The following is a 9,789-nucleotide window of genomic DNA, read 5'->3' as shown; positions in this document are numbered from 1 at the left end:
GGAATCGTGCAATTCAGGTCCTGGAAAGCTGAAACAGATGTTCTCCAATGATGAGATAGATGAATGGATGAGGAAGAATAGCTCAATCGTGCTTGCTTTGTCCAGAAACTTCAACTGCCATGGATGTGCATAAACTTCAACATCTTCGATTCTTGATGAATTCTTCAGGATCTTGCTTCAATCTACTTCCACAATGCTTATGGATGATGAACAAATCAAGAACAAAGCAAAAGATATCAAGAAAATTGAAGAAAAGTGAGAGAGAAAATTGTGAAGTTTTGATCTAGATCTGAATTCTGGTGTTGTTAATCCCAAAAACAGTTATGCTTATGCTTTTATATGGTCTGTTAATGATGTTGCTAATCACAATTAGGCCAAATGCAAATGGATTAAGTGAAAACCAAGTGTAAGTGCAAATTTGAAATTCACCTCATGTGCATGCATGGATTGCTACAGTACACGAAATTTATGCCAAATCCACTTGAAATGTTGTTTAAGAGCCAAGGCAAGTGATTGGAAGTGAAAGCAATGCATATTTTTCAAATTGTAATTTTCCCTCCAAATTTCAAATGAAAATGCCAAAATTTTTGTAATGGAAATGCATGATATGTGATGCATGTTTTGGATAGCACATGACAAGACAAGGATGTTGCAAAAAGAACCACTTCATTTGGCCTTATGGTTCAAAAGTTATGCACTTGTGAAGTTCAAATTCCATTGACCATGATTGATCCATATCTTGCCAACCACACATGGGAAATTCATGTTCTTGGACTTTTTGAAAATGGGAGAACAAGATATTCAACTTTCATGTTGGACAAAATTTCATTTGAAGCTTTCGTGATGATGTAAACTTGAGGAGAAAACCTTTCCATTTTTGGCAATTTTGAATTACAAGTCACTTTCTATTTTTGGCAAGTTTTGTCCTGACTTTATTTTCTTCAATGTTTATGTTTGAAATGTCAAATGAAACTTGTTTGGACATGAATGAAGTGTCTCTAACCCTCTCCCACCTCCAAATCCATCAGTTGACTTTTGATTGACTTTTTCAATTGATAGATGACTTGGCCATGCATGGATGAATTTGAGCCTCAATCTCCTGATGAAATGGCTCCAAAAGGAAACCCTAGCTTCCACAAGCTCATTAAAACCATATGATGATCCCCATCTCCATAAAGCCCCTATCTCCTTGCAAAACCCTGGTTGGCACAATACAGATGATTAGGGTTGACCAGAGGTCAAAACCCTAATCCCAAGGAACATGATCAGGCACAATGAATCTCTTGGTGATGATAAGACCATGATGATGATGATGTACCATTGCCAATAAGATAATAATCCATCTCCTTGAGGAGCCAAGAAACCCTAATTAAAGCACAACCCCTCAGATGATTAGTGATCAATTCTTGAGACCCTCAGGCTTGAATCTTTTAACCTCTTTGTCTTCTGAACAAGACTTAGGAGGATGACTTGCTCAATGTTTCCACATGATATGCCAAGATGCAATGACTAATATCCTAAAAATGAAATGCAATATGCAAGGCTAGTCCCAAGAGAGGAGGGCAAATTTTGAGGTGTTACAGCTGCCCCTATTCAATCCAATGTGAACTTGTCGATATGAACAGCCTCGGCTTTCAGATGATCAGGGTGAAGAGTGATTGAATACCAAGAACAGACGAACAATTTGCACTCTAATGGGAAATAATTAACAATGCCTGTCAGAATCGGCAAAGAAGCAATCTTAAAAGAAGAATCCGTCTTGTACGGAGAAAGTCGGTCTGAATACCGAAACAGAAATGTCGACCTGGATACCAAATAAATGGTAACACAGGGATAACCATGGCCCGAATGCCGCTCATCAGTCTGAATACTGAACATCAGAATATGAGAGTATTGATATCGGTCTGAATACCGGGAGATTAGCCTGAATGCCCAACAACTGGCCTGAACGCCACTTCAGTCTAAATACCGGAAAGCTGGCCTGAATGCCACAAGCTGCATCGATCTGAACTTCAGAAGCTTCTTCGATCTGCAAATCGGTAACTGGTTTGAATACCCACCTCGGTCTGAACACCGGAAAACTGGCCTGACTGCCACAAGCTACACCGATCTGAACTTTGGAAGCTTCTTCGATTTAAAAATCGGAAAATCGGCCTGAGTGCCGCATCGGTCTGAATACCCGCCTCGGTCTGATCACCGGAAGATTGGCCTGGATGCCACAAGTACTTCAACCTGATTGTTGGAAACTCCTTCGATTTAAAAATTGGAAAATCGGCCTGAGTGCCGCATCGGTCTGATCACCGGAAGATTGGCCTGGATGCCACAAGTACTTCAACCTGATTGTTGGAAACTCCTTCGATCTGGAAATCGGAAACTGGCATGAATGCCACATCGGTCTGATCACCCGCCTCGGTCTTAACACCGGAGAACTATTCATGCCTGTCAGCATTGGCAAAGAAGGAATAGTGATACATGAGACGGCACGCGTGCCAACGACCCATGCTGGGGATAACAAGCCACGAACCGGCTATTCTCTGTTCAATCCCTAACAGACGAACAATTTATACTCCGGTGGGGATTATTCTCTTTCTTGCTTCGCTTTTTTTTTTTTTTTTTTTTTGAACCCCGGAACTTCCTTGATTAACATTTCCATCTCCGCCTGACAGAAACTCTTCCTCCAATATCGCACTACTGGGGAATACCTGTGATTAAAATCACGATGCCAAAACTCCTCGGAGTAACACCTTCACCTTCGGGCAAAACCACCTCTCAAACAGTAACCACGGCTCGAGACTAGCTTATGCTTGCAATAATGATGCATGACTTTTTTCAGCGTAATGCTCCATAATCATGGAAATGCTACGCGATTATTATGCAATATGCTATGCTTATTCTACATGATGAATGTATAAAAAGTATCCCCCTCAAGGGACTCTTCTGGGGAGCTCGAGGCACTCTACTGAGGAACTCGCCAACACTCCAATCTCCACCCTGCTGGGGAATAGTAATGCTGCTGGGCAATAGGCCACCCTTGCTGGAGATAAATTCCACTGTAAACCTGCTCCGCTTGGGGACATCACTGGGGAAGAATCCACCAACGCACTCTGTGGGGAAACAACGGTCTCTGACTAGCTGGGGAATATCAATCCCGACTTTGCTAGGGAAGCCACAGACCTTGAATCTGCTGGGGAATTTATTCATCCCTACTTTGCTTGGGGAGATCAGGAAATTCTGGCACAGAACACCCGTCGAATTGTCGAACCATGGCATTCACCGTCTAAATCCAAATGTCAGCTTTCCAATTTTGAGAACTCCCAGACTCGTCTGGACTTTTCTGATTCATCACCTTGTATTCTCGACTGCTCCGTACTCTACGAAGAGCGAACTCCTGGGATTCAGACAGACTTCTTAATCTTCAGACTTTGAAGAGTCTTCTTGATTAATATCCAGGATCGTCGTACGTCTCGCCGTCTTTTCATCATTCTTCTATTCATTCGTCCCTGATCGGACTCCACGGGGATCTTTCGTCAAAGGCTTCCACATCACAACCTGCAAGTGAATGAAAACATCTAACAGTACCTGCAAAAGAGATCGTTAGATAAAACCGTGCCCCAGGTGTGTCAAGATTTCAACACTTGGGTCACTCAACCTTCCGAATAAGATTTCAAGTTTTCAATCTTATAAACATGCATTGGAAGGGACCTATATGTCTTAAAATGCAAGATTCTTTATCACAATAAACGGATGTTTTTGCAATCAAAGTGGTTATCAAAACAAAAACAAAATTATTTGACTGAATATGCATTTTATTGATTGGAAAAGTGTGGCTCAAAACTGAGCAATACAAAGGAAGCAATTCCTGAAAAGAGGTAATTGCGCACAAAAGGAAAAAATCTATCCTAATGGCAATGTGAAACCGCGATCTCATCGAGTTCCAACTCGGTTACACCCCATATGTCCTCAGACTCTCCGTGCTTTCTGCCTTCTGAACAAGACGCTTCCGACTGATCCCTACCGGGAATTATCCATGTGCCTTAACCAAAGCAAACGATCATGCCAGACGCAGTTGTTCGTTTCAATCCCTCTTTTGCCTGGACCGCCCTTTCGGGTTTTCAGTCCACCGGGATACCCTTTTTTGCCCAAGCCGCCTTTTCAGGTTTTCGACTTGCCGGGTGTACAATTTTTCTTTTTATCCCTAATTTTTGCCCGAACCTTTTCATCATTTTTTTTTCGGTTCGCCGGGATGCCCATTTTTGCCTGGACTATTTTATTCTTTTCGTCCAGCGGGTCCCTTTATACGAAGTATTTTTTAACTGCGTCCGCATTCACAGGGGATGGAAAATCCTCGCCATCCATGGTCGTCAACAACAAGGCTCCGCCAGAGAAAACCTTCTTGACCACGAATGGACCTTCATAATTGGGTGTCCATTTGCCCCTACGATCGTTTTGAGGAGGAAGGATCCTTTTCAGCACCATATCACCTACGTGATACACACGAGGACGTATTTTTCGGTCAAAAGCACGCTTCATCCGCTGCTGGTACAACTGCCCATGACAAATGGCTGCCAGCCTCTTTTCCTCAATTAGGCTTAACTCTTCGTACCGGGTTCTTACCCATTCAGCCTCTTGCAAATTCACGTCCATCAGGACTCTCAAAGAGGGAATCTGAACCTCAACCGGTAGCACGACTTCCATTCCATATACCAATGAGAAAGGCGTTGCCCCAGTAGATGTACGCACCGAAGTTCGATACCCATGCAATGCAAACGGTAACATCTCATGCCAGTCCTTATAGGTCACGACCATCTTCTGCACAATCTTCTTGATATTTTTATTGGCTGCCTCAACCGCCCCATTCATCTTCGGACGATAGGGAGAAGAATTGTGATGCTCGATCTTGAATTCCCGGCACAGTTCTGCCATCATCTTATTGTTCAAATTAGAACCATTATCAGTAATGATTCTCTTGGGAACCCCATATCTGCAAATGATGTCTCTCTTTAGAAATCTAGCAACGACCTGCTTCGTCACGTTCGTATAAGAGGCTGCTTCCACCCACTTGGTGAAGTAATCAATAGCCACTAATATGAACCGATGCCCATTCGAAGTCGTAGGCTCAATCTTCCCAATCATATCAATGCCCCACATAGCAAACGGCCACGGAGACGACATTAAGCTCAACGGATTTGGAGGCACGTGCACCTTGTCAGCATAAATCTGGCATTTATGACACTTCCGCACGAAATTGAAACATTGGGCCTCCATTGTCATCCAGTAATAACCTGCCCTTAGTAGCTTCTTCACCATCGCATTCCCACTGGCATGGGTACCGAACGACCCCTCGTGAACCTCTTTCATCAATTGGCTTGCTTCTTTATCATCAACACATCTGAGCAAGACCCAATCGAAATTCCTCTTGTACAAAATCCCATCCTTATTCAAGTAGAACACCATGGCCAACCTCCGCAGAGTCTTTCGGTCCTTCTTGGATGCTCCCTCAGGATACTCTTGAGTCTCTAGATAGCGCTTGATATCGTAATACCACGGTTTCTCATCATCAGGTGTTGTGTCAACAGCAAACACATAAGCCGGTCTATCCAGACGTCCTACCTCAACACTAGGGAACTGATTCCACCACTGTACCTTAATCAAGGCGGCCAAAGTAGCTAAAGCATCTGCCAACGGATTCTCTTCTCTAGGCACATGATGCATCTTCACCTTGGTGAAAAACGTCAACAATCTCCTCGTATAATCCCGGTAGGGAACTAAATGAGATTGATGCGTATACCATTTTCCGTTAACCTGATTTACAACCAGAGTTGAATCTCCATATATAACAAGGTTCTTGATTCTCAAATCAATCGCCTCTTCAATCCCCAGGATACAAGCTTCGTATTCAGCCACGTTGTTGGTGCACTCAAATGTTAGCCGGGCAGCAAAAGGAATGTGGGATCCTTTCGGCGTAACCAAAACAGCACCAACACCGCTTCCATTCACATTAACGGCCCCATCAAACATCAGAATCCATTAGGATTCAGGGTCAGGCCCCTCCTCCGGGATCGGTTCCTCACAATCTTTCGATTTGAGAAACATGATGTCCTCATCAGGGAATTCAAACTTCATCGGTTGATAATCCTCAATAGGTTGCTGAGCAAGGTAATCAGACAATACACTCCCCTTGATTTCCTTCTGAGAGGTATATTGGATATCATATTCTGTCAAAATCATTTGCCACCTCGCAACCCGTCCGGTCAATGCCGGCTTCTCAAAAATGTACTTGATTGGATCCATCTTGGAAATCAACAAAATGGTATGAACCAGCATATACTGCCTCAGTCGGCGAGCAGCCCAGACCAAAGCACAACAAGTTTTCTTGAGCAGTGAATATCTTGTTTCACAGTCGGTAAACTTTTTGCTAAGGTAGTATATGGCATGCTCTTTTCGACCAGACTCGTCATGCTGCCCCAATACACACCCCATAGACCCCTCGAGGACTGTCAAGTACAGAATTAACGGTCTTCCCTCCACAGGAGGCATCAGAATCGGAGGCTCCTACAAATATTCTTTTATCTTTTCAAATGCCGCTTGGCAATCATTATTCCACCTGACCGTTTGATCTTTTCTCAGCAATTTGAAAATTGGTTCACACGTGGCTGTTAGATGAGATATGAACCGTGAAATGTAGTTCAATCTACCTAAGAAACCACGAACCTCTTTCTCCGTTCTCGGTTCAGGCATTTCTCTTATTGTTTTTACTTTAGCAGGATCAACCTCGATTCCTTTTTCACTCACAATGAACCCCAGCAATTTACCGGACCGCACTCCGAAAGTGCACTTGTTCGGATTCAACCTCAGTCTGAACTGTCTCAGCCGGTCGAACAACTTGGCCAGATCTACCAAATGCCCCTCTTCTGTTTGAGACTTTGCTATCATGTCATCAACATAGCATTCGATTTCATGATGAATCATATCATGAAACAAAGTCACCATGGCTCTCTGATAAGTAGCACCGGCGTTCTTGAGACCGAATGGCATCACCTTATAACAAAAAGTGCCCCAAGGTGTGATGAACGTTGTTTTCTCCATATCATCTGGCGACATTTTGATTTGATTATAGCCAGAAAAGCCATCCATGAAGGAAAACACCGAGAATAGAGCTGTATTGTCTACCAACACATCAATGTGAGGTAACGGAAAATCATCCTTCGGGCTAGCTCTGTTCAGATCCCGGTAATCCACACACATTCTCACCTTCCCATCTTTCTTCGGGACCGGCACAATGTTCGCAACCCAAGGCGGATAATTAGTGACAGCAAGGAAACCAGCATCCCACTGCTTCTGCACTTCCTCTTTAATTTTCATTGCCATCTCAGGTCGAGTTCTGCGCAACTTCTGCTTCACTGGAGGACAATCTGCTCTCAACGGTAGCTTGTGCACAACAATATCGGTATCCAACCCTGGCATATCTTGATAAGACCAGGCAAAGATGTCGACATACTCTTTTAACAATGCTACCATTCTGCTCTTGACACTCGCCTCCAAAGCAGCCCCGATTTTCACCTCTTTTCTGACCTCTTCGGTACCCAGGTTCACAACCTCAACATGCTCTTCGTGCGGCTGAATCACCTTCTCCTCTTGTTTCAACAACCTGGCTAATTCCCCTGGCAGTTCACAATCTTCTTCGCCTTCTTCTTCGGCATGATAGATCGGATTGTCGAAGTCATATGAGGGTGTAACAGGATTGTTATCAATGAGATCCGGCGAATGATCGCATCTGCATGAATGTGGATTCATGCATTGCTTTAGAACCGGAGCGAGACAAATTGAAAAGGAAAAGGAAAACATTGCCATTTTTATTTTTTTGTTTTTAAACTGCAAAAATAAAAATGAAAAACAGGGAACACCGCTTTTAACTGAAAAACATCCATTTATTTATGATGCAAATTTGCAAAATGAAACATGAGGTGGCCCTTACAATGAACCAGTATGTTTCGGGAAAAACGTATGGCTTCCATGCAGATAAAATTGAAAACAAGAAAAATCTTACTCTTCCAGTAGAGTGACAGTGATGATCTTTTCAGCCTTCCAGTTCTGGACTCCCATCCCTGGTGCGCACGGCTTTATCCACCGATCCATCTCGCAGTCGCTGTCAACTTCTTCACCCATCATACAGATGTGATCTGGATCCAGCATTCCAGCACTGGTGAATGTGAACGACGGACGACGTCCTCTACCTTGTCCTGACGAGCCTCGGCCCGGCTGATAACCCACTCCGAAACGGTCTTTCTTGGCGGCGATGTCCATCATCTTCCCCCAACCAGGAGCTTCTCCACTCTTCACCACCTCAGCGGCCTGCTTGTATGAAGAAATGGACGGTTTCTCCTCTTCCTTGGCAAAAAGAGCATTCTCCACCTTAACAGTTTCGAATGCTTGACTCGGGGTTTCCCATATCTCACCATCCATCTCCACATATTTGAAAGATGAAAGGTGGCTGACAAAGATGTCTTCTTCTCCGCAAACGGTGACGACCTGTCCATCCCAGATATATTTCAATTTCTGGTGCAAAGTCGAAGTCACTGCCCCAGCAGCATGAATCCATGGGCGACCCAACAGGCAACTGTATGCCGGCTGAATATCCATGACATAGAAAACCGATTTGAACACCTCAGGTCCGATCTTCACCGGTAGCTCAACCTCTCCAAACACAGCCCGCTTTGAACCGTCAAAAGCCCTTACTATCAAGTCAGTGGGCGTCAGAATCAAACCTTCACAATTCAGCTTCGCCAAGGCTTTCTTTGGCAGCATATTTAATGAGGAGCCGGTATCAACCAACACGTGCGAAAGCACGGCCCTTTTACATTCCATCGCAATGTGTAAAGCCCGGTTATGATTCCTCCCATCCACAGTCAGATCCATATCGGTGAACCCTAGCCCATGGCTGGCATGAACATTAGACACCACCGTCTCCAACTGATTGATAGTGATCTCCTGAGGAACATAGGCTCTCTTCAGAATTTTCAGCAAAGCCTCTCTATGCCCCTCAGAGCTCAGCAACAATGACAGAATCGAGATCTTGGAGGGAGTCTGCTGCAGATGGTCAACAAGTTTGTACTCTGATTTCTTGATGATTCTTAAAAATTCTTCTGCTTCATCATCAAGTTCTCTCTCCGACCCACCAGGCGCCGGTGTCACCACGGGAGTACCTTCATTGATTACTTATTTTCCTCTTGCCCTGGCTAAAGCCTCGGCCTTTTCTTTCTTTTCTTTTTCTCCTCCTCCACTCCTCAAAGCATCCGGAGCAAACAACCTCCCACTACGAGTGAAACCACTAGGTCCGGCATTATCCACCTTTGAAACGGTGGTTTCACTAGCAGCTTGATCCTCCATTTTCTCTCCATTACAATAAACTTCCCCACCATAATGCCACGACACGGCATCATCTTTGTCATAGGGAATTGGCCCAGGTACCGTGATAGTAACTGGAGCCGCCTCAGCCAGAGTTGACAAATCAACCGGGTCGAAGTAGATAGTTATGGTGGAGACCTCTCCCTTCCCCAAACCAGCCTTCTCAAACCGGAGGCTTCCTTCATCCATCAGCCTCTGGACAACCTCCCTCAACAGTATGCACCCATTTGGGGTAACAGTGCACGCAGCACAGCCATTATCACAGCCCGGAAAGACCCCATTCTCCATCAATCGTCTCTTGACCTCAGCCAACGGAGTCTTTAGCTGATCCACAGTCGTTCAGCCCAATTCTGCTTTCCTCAGAGATAGCATTCACCCCCCTTT

The sequence above is a fragment of the Lathyrus oleraceus genome, chromosome 5 (assembly GCF_024323335.1).
Source record: "Lathyrus oleraceus cultivar Zhongwan6 chromosome 5, CAAS_Psat_ZW6_1.0, whole genome shotgun sequence".
Classification (NCBI taxonomy): Eukaryota; Viridiplantae; Streptophyta; class Magnoliopsida; order Fabales; family Fabaceae; genus Lathyrus; species Lathyrus oleraceus.
This window is presented reverse-complemented; position numbering follows the sequence as displayed.